The sequence below is a fragment of the Aethalodelphis obliquidens genome, unplaced genomic scaffold (genome assembly GCF_003676395.1).
Source record: "Aethalodelphis obliquidens isolate GAN/ISIS:26980383/991018 unplaced genomic scaffold, ASM367639v1 scaffold6, whole genome shotgun sequence".
Lineage (NCBI taxonomy): Eukaryota > Metazoa > Chordata > Mammalia > Artiodactyla > Delphinidae > Aethalodelphis > Aethalodelphis obliquidens.
Window position 1 is genome coordinate 37474730 of NW_020837950.1, and position 12266 is coordinate 37486995.

At 39.0% G+C, this 12266-nt stretch overlaps 1 pseudogene; it reads left to right on the forward strand.

The window, feature by feature from the left end:
* The first annotated feature begins 9555 nt into the window (after positions 1 to 9555).
* LOC113618701 (heterogeneous nuclear ribonucleoprotein A1 pseudogene) lies at positions 9556 to 10677 on the forward strand (annotated as a pseudogene).
* Positions 10678 to 12266: the final 1589 nt, after the last annotated feature.

Below are 12266 nucleotides of genomic sequence, written 5' to 3' on the forward strand. Positions count from 1 at the left end.
TTGAGTAGTTCATGTTATTTTATTTTCTTCAAATGAAGGTGATTTATAAAAATTATAACCAAATGAAATATAGTTTCTCACCTTTACAAAAACCCCCCAAAGTCAATACTTTGAAAATCAATAAACTAAGCATTTATTATATTCAGGGCCTGGTTTATCTGTAGGAATTAGGGTAGTAAACATCAGTACTGTGGTTGGCAGACCTACTGTGTGCCACACACTGTGCACAAGAAGAGCTGTTTGTGGGAGGTGTTACTTTTCTAATTTTATGTTGAGAAAACTGACCTGGGGAGGTGAGTCAATTTCCCAGAGGTTATACGGTATGGATAGTGCGTCTAGGAGTCAAGCATGGACCTGTTTTGACTTCTACATGCCTATTTTTTCCATTATAACACAACTTTTCTAGCTTTTGGCATCTGACAGAAAAGCTTAGTTGAATTTATATGTCTAAAGAATATAAGTAGATGGATAAATGTTTTCTTTCTTCTATTTTTTTTTTCTTAATCAATAGCAATGTAGAGTGGAATGAACATCTGAGTTGCATTCTGGCTGCACTATTCATTGGCACTAAGTCCTTGGATAAGTTACTTATTTTGAGCCTATTTTTCACCTTTAAAATGGAAATAATAACTCCTGCTATACTTACACGTTGAGATTATTATAAGATTAAGATAAAACATTGTATAGGAAAGCATGTTGCAAACAGATGATTCCAGATAACTCTTTTTTATTTAAGTGGGTGAATTTTATTTTATATAAAGTATACCTCAATAAACCCACTTTTTTTTAATTTAGCAAGGTAATATTTTATTGATTGATTTAATAAGTTTCAAAAGATATTTTTCTTAATTGGGGTATAGTTGTTTCACAATGTTGTGTTAGTTTCTACTGTACAGCAAAGTGGAGTTCTCTGTGCTATATAGCAGGTTCTTATTAGATTCCAGAAAACTCTTGATTGAAATTCTGCCCTAGTAGTCATTTGAACATATGTTGGATCTATTTCTGACCCATGGACCTCTTTGGGGGCTTGGTTTTCAAGAGATACATTGTTCACTGTAGATGGAAAGGTGTGTGGAGAGACACTATGTGTTGTTATTCCTACATATAAAGTAAAAGTTGGGAAACTAATATTAGACATTATGTGTGAATGAAATAAATAAGCCATATATATGGTAACAGAGAGACAAGAGATACAAAGACGGGACCTGACCTTTTCTGTGAATGGACCTGAAGCTCTGATGGCCAGTGGCCAATGGGAAGGGAGTGAACTGTGCTCATTGAAAGATTTGGAGCCAAATACATAGAAACTGCTGTGGGAACTGAATGGGAAACAACATTTGTGCTGGATTTTGGTAGCTCTTGTAATAGATCGTGACTGCAAATTTGTGATGAAGATCACACATAAGAGCTTTCTTAATATGAACCTGGAGTCCCAGGCAAGAAACCACATAAAATAAGTGATTAAACTGAAAGTTAGATAACTGTGTCCTTGGACATTCATTGGCCCTTTTTCTATTTCTGAGATAATCTGGTTATTAAATGACATCAAAGAGATAGAGCCCGGCTTCCCTGGTGGTGCAGTGGTTGGGAGTCCGCCTGCCGATGCAGGGGACACGCGTCCGTGCCCTGGTCCGGGAGGATCCCACGTGCCGCAGGGCGGCTGGGCCCGTGGGCCATGGCCGCTGAGCCTGTGCATCTGGAGCCTGTGCTCCACGATGGGAGAGGCCACAATGGTGAGAGGCCTGCGTACCACAAAAAAAAAAAAAAAAAGAAAGAAATAAAAAGAGATAGAGCCACAAATAAGGGCATGTATACCACCTCTCCTCCTATTCCAGAAGCTTAATTGTGAATGGAAAGTTCTGGTTTAAGTCACAAATCTTGAAGATAAGAGATGGGACAAGTAAGCACCTAGAATTGGAAACATCTTATTTTGGCTTATTGGGAAGGGTGGGATCATAAAGATGAGAGGACTAAGGTTTATTGGGTCTTGATCTTAAAAGCACATTTGTACCCAGGTAGTACTTGGAACACACCTGTGATTCATCCCATATAGAAAAGAGTCAAGCAGTTTGCTTGTAGCATTTCTGAGATGGTGGTCCATACTCCACTCTTCCACTGTTCAGCCTCAAGCAAGCCGTTTAGCTCCTCCAGCTTTGGGTTCAAATTTGTAAAATGAGGACAATGTTCTCTTTCTTGCAAGAATGAGAAGTAGATTAAAGGAGGTATGTGTAAAACATGATCTGGTAAATTGTAGGTTCATGAAAATTACTGGTTTTCTCTTCCCTTTTGTTACCTCTTTCTGTAACATCATGCTAAATGAAAGTTTGGAGCAGTAGGGAATACATTTCTCAGAATCCAGGTCTATATTTTTCCAGGAAGGGTACAGCCACAGTTCATAATATATGATGCATTCAGCTCAAGTCTTACTAAATGGAACAACTCTGTATCAGGATCTAACTATACCTGGAATTCTCTATAGCCCGAGAATGATTTCATATGGCACTGGATTGGGGCAGCTCTTTGAGGCTCCACATATAAATATAATGATTTACATAAATATTTTTTCTATCACAATATTACAAGACTGTGGGATTTCATTTGCATACCTCAGATGATCTCATTATACACTATTTTATCTCCCACTTTCTGTCCCCAGTTAGTTAGGTCCTATGATATTAAGCTGTCTGAAAAGGCAGTCTCTGCTTCTGAATTTCAGATTTTGGCTTACAAGTGAATTGGTGCTGATAAAGTGATGTTATATGTAGATAAGAAGCACAGGAGACTTCCTGGAGGCCTTATCTACTTCCTTAATATCTTTTAAGCCAACCTTTTGGGGTCTTATCTGCCTATGCATGGAACTCCAATAAGCAATATACCTAAAGCCACCTCCTCTCCTCATTAAGTTGATTCAATTTTAACTTTCCCATCAGGATGCTCTGTCCCAGTGAACATTTGGCCTCATCGCCTTTTTTATTTCCAGCTGTCAGTTTGAAAACTGGTGACTGTCTATCTGCCTTTCCCATTTTGCAGCATCAGCAGAACTAGTCAGGTGCTTCCTGTTTGCAGAAGACTTGCCATCATCTTCTACCAGAGGTGCTGAATCTGCACAGCTGGCCAAGTTCAGCAGATGGCTGGCAGGGGATTCAGCCCGGGATTACGCTGGTTGAAAAAACACAGGCATGGAATGTGTGCTCCAGGCACCACCAGAGAGTGAGTTCCCACTTGGACAAAGCAGCTCATCAGAGGAGGCCACGTGGAAGATGATAGGAAGAACCTGGGCGGGGGGCAGATAAGTGAAAAGGAAGAGGGAGGGCCATGATGAGTCTCTTTCAGGCTCATGCCCTGTTTAATGAGTGAAAAATATCCCAATTTTCAATTCTAGAAGTATTGGCCATTTACCATGAAACTTTTTGTCAAAGAACTTGTGGAGACATGGGCTCTTTAGTGGGGCTAATGACAGCCTCTGGGGGGGCTCACGCTAAGGAGTACTTCCCAGAATTTCTGCTGCCAGTGTCCTTGTATCCATGGTGAAAGAGAGCCACCCCCCACCTCTGCAGGAGAACCTCCAACACTAGCAGACGCTTTGCCGTGTGGATGAAAGGCTCTTGGTGCTGCAGCCAGGAGTCAGTGCTGTGCTTCTCACGTGGGAGAGCCAACTTCAAGACACTGGTCCACAAGAGACCTCCCAGCTCCACATAATATCAAATGGCAAAAATCTCCCAGAGATCTCCATCTCAACACCAACACCCAGCTTCACTCAATGACCAGCAAGTTACAGTGCTGGACGCCTTATGCCAAACAACTAGCAAGACAGGAACAAAACACAACCCATTAGCAGAGAGGCTGCCTAAAATCATAATAAGGCCACAGACACCTCAAAACACACCACAAGACATGGACCTGCCCACCAGAAAGAAAAGATCCAGCCTCATTCACCAGAAAGCAAGCACTAGTCCCCTCCACCAGGAAGCCCACACAACCCACTGAACCAAACTTAGCCACTGGGGGCAGACACCAAAAACAACAGGAACTAAGAACCTGCAGCCTGCAAAAAGGAGATCCCAAACACAGTAAGATAAGCAAAATGAGAAGACAGAAAAACACACAGCAGATGAAGGAGCAAGATAAAAACACACCAGACCTAACGAATGAAGAGGAATAGGCAGTCTACCTGAAAAAGAATTCAGAATAATGACAGAAAACATGATCCAATATCTTGGAAATAAAATAGAGAAAATGCAAGAAACATTTAATAAGGACATAGAAGAACTAGAGAGGAAAAAAGCAATGATGAACAACACAATAAATGAAATGAAAAATACTCTAGGAGAGATCAATAGCAGAATAACTGAGGCAGAAGAATGGATAAGTGACCTGGAAGATAAAACAGTGGAAATAAATACTGTAGAGCAGAATAAAGAAAAACAAATGAAAAGAACTGAGGACAGTCTCAGAGACCTCTGGGACAACATTAAACACACCAAGATTGGAATTATAGGGGTCCCAGAAGAAGAAGAGAAAAAGAAAGAGACTGAGAAAATATTTGAAGAGATTATAGTTGAAAAAGTCCCTAATATGGGAAAGGAAATGGTTAATCAAGTCCAGAAAGCACAGAGAGTCCCATACAGGATAAATCCAAGGATAAACATGCCAAAACACATACTAATCAAACTATCAAAAATTAAATACAAAGAAAACATATTAAAAGCAACAAGGGAAAAATAACACACAAGGGAATCCCCATAAGGTTAACAGCTGATCTTTCATCAGAAACTCTGCAAGCCAGAAGGGAGTGGCAGGACATATTTAAAGTGATGAAGAAGAAAAACCTACAACCAAGATTACTCTACCCAGCAAGAATCTCATTCAGATTTGATGGAGAAATTAAAACCTTTACAGACAAGGAAAAGCTGGGAGAATTCAGCACCACCAAACCAGCTTTACAACAAATGCTAAAGGAACTTCTCTAGGCAAGAAACACAAGAAAAGGAAAAGATCTACAATAACAAACCCAAAACAACTAAGAAGATGGGAATAGGAACTTACATATCGATAATTACCTTAAATGTAAGTGGATTAAATGTTCCCACCAAAAGACACAGACAGGCTGAATGGACAAGACCCATATACATGCTGTCTACAAGAGACCCACTTCAGACCTAGGGACACATACAGAAAGAAAGTGAGGGGATGGAAAAAGATAGTCCATGCAAATGGAAACCAAAAGAAAGCTGGAGTAGCAATTCTCATGTCAAACAAAATAGACTTTAAAATAAGGACAATTACAAGAGACAAAGAAGGACACTACATAATGATCAAGGGATCGATCCAAGAAGAAGATATAACAATTGTATATATTTATTCACCCAACATAGGATCACTTCAATACATAAGGCAAATACTAACAGCCATAAAAGGGGAAATTGACAGTAACACATTCATAGTAGGGGACTTTAACACCCCACTTTCACCAATGGACAGATCATTCAAAATAAAAATAAAAAAGAAACACAAGCTTTAAATGATACATTAAACAAGATGGACTTAATTGATATTTATAGGACATTCCATCCAAAAACAACAGAATATACATTTTTCTTAACTGCTCAAGGAACATTCTCCAGGATAGATCATATCTTGGGTCACAAATCAAGCCTTGGTAAATTTAAGGAAATTGAAATTGTATCAAGAATCTTTTCCAACCACAACTCTATGCGACTAGATATCAATTACAGGAAAAGATCTGTAAAAAATACAAACACATGGAGGCCAAACAATACCCTACTTAATAACAAAGTGATCACTGAAGAACTCAAAGAGAAAATCAAAAGTTACCTAGAAACAAATGATAATGGAGACACGACGGCCCAAAGCCTATGGGATGCAGCAAAAGCAGTTCTAAGAGGGAAGTTTATAGCAATACAATCCTACCTTTAGAAACAAACATCTCAAAAAACAACCTAAAGTTGCACCTAAAGAAATTAGAGAAAAAGAACAAAAAATCCCCAAAGTTAGCAGAAGGAAAGAAATCATAAAGACCAGATCAGAAATAAATGAAAATGAAATGAAGGAAACAATAGCAAAGATCAATAAAACTAAAAGCTGGTTCTTTGAGAAGATAAACAAAATTGATAAGCCATTAGCCAGACTCATCAAGAAAAAAAGGGAGAAGACTCAAATCAATAGAAGTAGAAATGAAAAAGGAGAAGTAACAACTGACACTGCAGAAATACAAAGGATCATGAGAGATTACAAAAAGCAACTATATGCCAATAAAATGGACAACCTGGAAGAAATGGACAAATTCTTAGAAAAGCACAGCATTCCGAGGCTGAAGCAGGAAGATATAGAAAATATAAGCAGACCAATCACAAACACTGAAATTGAGACTGTGATTAAAAATCTTCCGACAAACAAAAGGTCAGGACCAGATGGATTCACAGGCAAATTCTGTCAAACATTTAGAGAAGAGCTAACACTTATCCTTCTCAAATTCTTCCACAATATAGCAGAAGGAGGAACAGTCCCAAATGCATTCTATGAGGCCACCATCACCCTGATACCTAAACCAGACAAAGATGTCATAAAGAAAGAAAACTACAGGCCAAAATCACTGATGAACATAGATGCAAAAATCCTCAACAAAATACTAGCAAACAGAATCCAGCAACACATTAAAATGATCATACACCATGATCAAGTGGGGTTTATTCCAGGAATGCAAGGATTCTTCAATATATGCAAATCAATCAATGTGATACACCATATTAACAAATTGAAGGAGGAAAACCATATGATCATCTCAATAGATTCAGAGAAAGCTTTCGACAAAATTCAACACCCATTTATGATAAAAACCCTGCAGAAAGTAGGCACAGAGGGAACGTTCATCAACATAATAAAGGCCATATGTGACAAATCCACAGCCAACATCGGCCTCAATGGTGAAAAACTGAAAGCATTTCCACTAAGATGAGGAACAAGACAAGGTTGCCCACTCTCACCACTCTTTTTCAACATAGTTTTGGAAGTTTTAGCCACAGCAATCAGACAAGAAAAGGAAATAAAAGGAATCAAACTAGGAAAAGAAGAAGTAAAGCTGTCACTGTTTGCAGATGATATGATACTATACATAGAGAATCCTAAAGATGCTACCAGAACACTACTAGAGCTAATCAATGAATTTGGTAATGTAGCAGGACACAAAATTAAGGAACAGAAATCTCTAGCATTCCTATACATTAATGATGAAAAATCTGAAAGTGAATTTAAGAAAACACTCACATTTACCATTGTAACAAGAATAAAATATCTAGGTATAAACCTACCTAAGGAGACAAAAGACCTGTATGCAGAAAATTGTGAGACAATGATGAAAGAAATTAAAGATGATACAAATAGATGGAGAGATAGACCGTGTTCTTGGATTGGAAGAATAAACATTGTAAAAATGACTCTACTACTATTCAATGCAATTCCTATAAAACTACCACTGGCATTTTTCACAGAACTAGAACAAAAAATTTCACAATTTGTATGGAAACACAAAAGACCCTGAATAGCCAAAACAATCTTGAGAATGAAAAACGGAGCTGAAGGAATCAGGCTCCCTGACTTCAGACTATACTAAAAAGCTACAGTAATCAAGACTGTATGGTACTGGCACAAAAACAGAAAGATAGATCAATGCAACAGGATAGAAAGCCCAGAGATAAACCCACACACATATGGTCACCTTATCTTTGATAAAGGAAGTAGGAATGTACAATGGAGAAAGGACAGCCTCTTCAATAAGTGGTGCTGGGTAAACTGGACAGGTACATGTAAAAGCATGAGATTAGAACACTCCCTAACACCATACACAAAAATAAGCTCAAAATGGATTAACGACCTAAATGTAAGGCCAGAAACTATCAAACTCTTAGAGGAAAACATAGGCAGAACACTCTATGACATAAATCACAGCAAGATCCTTTTTGACCCACCTCCTAGAGAAATGGAAATAAAAACAAAAATAAACTAATGGGACCTAATGAAACTTCAAAGCTTTTGCACAGCAAAGGAAACCATAAATAAGACCAAACAACAACCCTCAGAATGGGAGAAAATATTTGCAAATGAAGCAACTGACAAAGGATTAATCTCCAAAATTTACAAGCAGCTCATGCAGCTCAATAACAAAAAAACAAACAACCCAATCCAAAAATGGGCCAAAGATCTAAATAGACATTTCTCCAAAGAAGATATACAGATTGACAATAGACACATGAAAGAATGGTCAATGTCATTAATCATTAGAGAAATGCAAATCAAAACTACAATGAGATACCATCTCACACCAGTCAGAATGGCCATCATGAAAAAATCTAGAAACAAAAAACGCTGGAGAGGGTGTGGAGAAAAGGGAACACTCTTGCACTGCTGGTTGGAATGTAAATTGATACAGCCACTATGGAGAACAGTATGGAGGTTCCTTAAAAAACTACAAATGGAACTACCATATGACCCAGCAATCCCACTACTGGGCATATACCCTGAGAAAACCATAATTCAAAGAGTCATGTACCAAAATGTTCATTGCAGCTCAATTTACAATAGCCAGGAGATGGAAGCAACCTACTTGTCCATCATCGGATGAATGGATACAGAAGATGTGACACATATATACAATGGACTATTACTCAGCCCTAAAAAGAAATGAAATTGAGTTATCTGTAGTGAGGTGGATGGACCTAGAGTCTGTCATACAGAATGAAGTAAGTCAGAAAGAGAAAGACAAATACCATATACTAACACATATATATGGAGTCTAAGAAAAAAAAATGTCATGAAGAACCTAGGGGTAAGACGGGAATAAAGATACAGACCTACTAGAGAATGGACTTGAGGATATGGGGAGGGGGAAGGGTAAGCTGTGACAAAGTGAGAGAATGGCATGGATATATATACACTACCAAACATAAAATAGATAGCTAGCAGGAAGCAGCCGCATAGCACAGGGAGATCAGCTCAGTGCTTTGTGACCACATAGAGGGGTGGGATAGGGAGGGTGGGAGGGAGGGAGATGCAAGAGGGATGAGATATGGGAACATATGTATGTGTATAACTGATTCACTTTGTTATAAAGCAGAAACTAACACACCATTGTAAAGCAATTATACTCCAATAAAGATGTTAAAAAAATAAAAAATAAAAGGCAGCCTACAGCTGTATTAAAAAAAAACTCCAACTAAAATAATACTGTCTAAGTGACTTGAAACTATTGATCATATCTATAGTTCTATATAAAATAATGGACATGCACAATGCACATATGGGATAAAATTGCCATAAGTCCTATTGGACAACCTAGAATTGACTTTCAGTCCTCGCCAAGCATTCTACTTGACTAAGCCCCTAAAAGGAAAGAAAGAACTGGGGCTTTTAAGACCTGGCATCGAGGGACATGATGGATCCAGGGCAGCAATGTTACTTCTTAAAGGAATAGTGCTCTGCTTTCTGCCTGTGGATGCCACCAAGTAAACATCGTTAAAGTCTCCCCCGTCTACCGCTGTCATGTCTAAGTCAGAGTCTCCCAAAGAGTCCCAACAGCTGTGGAAGCTCTTCATCAGAGTTTTCAGCTTTGGAACAACAAGTGAGAGTCTGAGGAGCCATTTTGAGCAAAGGGGAATGCTCATAGACCATGTGGTAATGAGGGATTCAAACACCAAGCACTCCAGAGGCTTTGGGTTTGTCACATATGCCATTGTGAAGGAGGTAGACGCAACCATGAATGCAAGGCCACACAAGGTGGATGGAAGAGTTGTGGAACCAAAGAGGGCCATCTCAAGAGAAGATTCTCAAAGACCTTGTGCCCACTTAACAGTGAAAAAGATTTTTGCTGGTGGCATTAAAGAAGACACTGAAGAACAACACCTAAGAGATTATTTTGAACATTTGGGAAAAATTGAAGTGATTGAAATCATGACAGACCAAGGCAGTGGCAAAAAGAGAAGATTTGCTTTCATAACTTTTGATGACCATGACTCTATAGACAAGATTGTCATTCAGAAATACCGCACAGTGAATGGCCATAACTGTGAAGTAAGGAAAGCCCTTTCAAAGCAAGAGATGGCTAGTGCTTCATCTAGCCAAAGAGGTCGAAGTGGTTCTGGAAACTTTGGTGGTGTTCACTGAGGTGATTTTGGTGGGAATGACAACTTTGGTTGTGAAGGAGACTTCGGTGGTCAAGGTGGCTTTGGTGGCAGCTGTGATGAAGGTGGATATGGTGGCAGTGGGGATGGCTATAATGGATTTGGTAATGATGGTGGTTATAGAGGAGGTGGCCCTGGTTACTCTGGAGGAAACAGAGGCTATGGAAGTGATGGACAGGGTTATGGAAACCAGGGCAGTGGCTATGGAAGGAGCAGAGTCTATGACAGCTATAACAATGGAGGAGGCAGAGACAGCTTTGGTAGTGGTAGTGGAAGTAATTTTGGAGGTGTCAGAAGCTACAATGATTTTGGCAATTACAACAATCTATCTTCAAATTTTGGACCCATGAAAGGAGGAAACTTTGGAAGCAGAGGTTCTGGCCCCTATGGTGGTGGAGGCCAATACTTTGCCAAACCACAAAACCAAGGAGGCTATTGCAGTTCCAGCAGCAGCAGCAGCTATGGGAGTGGCAGAAGGTTTTAATTACTGCCAGGAAACAAAGCTTAGCAGGAGAGGAGAGCCAAGAAGTGACAAGGAAGCCACAGGTTGCAACAGATTTGTGAACTCAGCCAAGCACAGTGGTGGCAGGGCCTAGCTGATACAAGGAAGACATGCTTTAGACAATAGTCATGTATATGGGTAAAAAAACCTCAAGAACTGTATTTGTGACTAATTGTATAACAGGTTATTTTAGTTTCTGTTCTGGGGAAAGTGTACAGCATTCCAACACAGGGTTTTAGTGTAGTTTTTTTTTGTTTTTTTGTGTTTTTTTGCATCCATGCTGTTGATTGCTAAATGCAATAGTCTGATCATGATGCTGAATAAATATCTTAAAAAAAAAAACAAACTTGTGGAAATCCAGATATACCTGATCCCCTGTCTTAAATTCCCTTTTTTCTCCCTTCACCACATTCACTCATACTTGTCTGACGATGCTGAGTTCAGATGTTACCTTCCTTTTCCACCCCTACATCCTCAGCGTGGGAGGGGTGCCCTTTACCTACACTCTCACACACACACACCTACGCTCAGCCCCATCTTCACACATGTCACATTGAGCTGTGACTGTTGACTTGCCTGCCTTTTCCACTCGATGTCAGACCATCCAGTTTATTCATTTCTGCATCCCTAATGCAAGGCTTTGGTATAAAAAGGAGAGATGCATTGAGGTAATGACCAACCCTACAAGGACCACAGTGTCTGCCAACTGTGTGAGGAAGACCTCCATCAATGTCATCCAGGTTAAATGAAGGACATCTTGAGCCATGATACCACTATGCTAAGCCTGGCACCATACCTGACAAGTGGTAGGTTTTAAATCAAGTTTTCTTGACTACATGAACAAATATTTGAACAAACAGATGAATGAACGAACAGCTAAACAAAGGGATGAATGAATGGTTTTCACTGAATCTCTGGCTTTACCATGAAGCCTGTCAAAAAAGGAGATAAGACATTACTTTAGATAAAGCACCAGTTGGAAAACACTGGCATAGATTAGTAAAAATCGATGAATCCAAGTCCCTCAGAATAACATAAATAAGATGAAAAAAAGAGAGAAAAATGTATATGCTTGGGGAAGGTAGTTTCTATGTAATGCCAAATGTATGCATGAAAATGCCTTTTCCATCCCCTAAAGAAGACCATTTTGGTATTTGAACTTCTCTTTGCAGAGAGATCAGTGACCCCTGTATTGGTGTGTTATATGAACATTGCAGTTAATATATGGAATTTGTGCTGAGCATGGACAGTGCTTCAAAATAACATGTGTATGGGGGAAGTGGGCAATTTGGTTCATGCTACATAAAAAATAATAATAAAAATAAAGGAAACAATGAGGATTTTGAGTCCCATCTCAAAAAGCTTGCAGGTACATTTACGATTGACACCCATATGACACTGATGGGGTACATCACTCCAATTATATGATAAAAGTCTTTATTCTTCTCAAAGCAATTAAGAAAAAATGTCACAATAAACAAATGCTTCAGTGGGCTAAAACTCTCTCTATTTGAACCACTTTTTCTTTTTTAAAAACTCAGAATTCACTCATCAGATCTAGAAAAAAATCC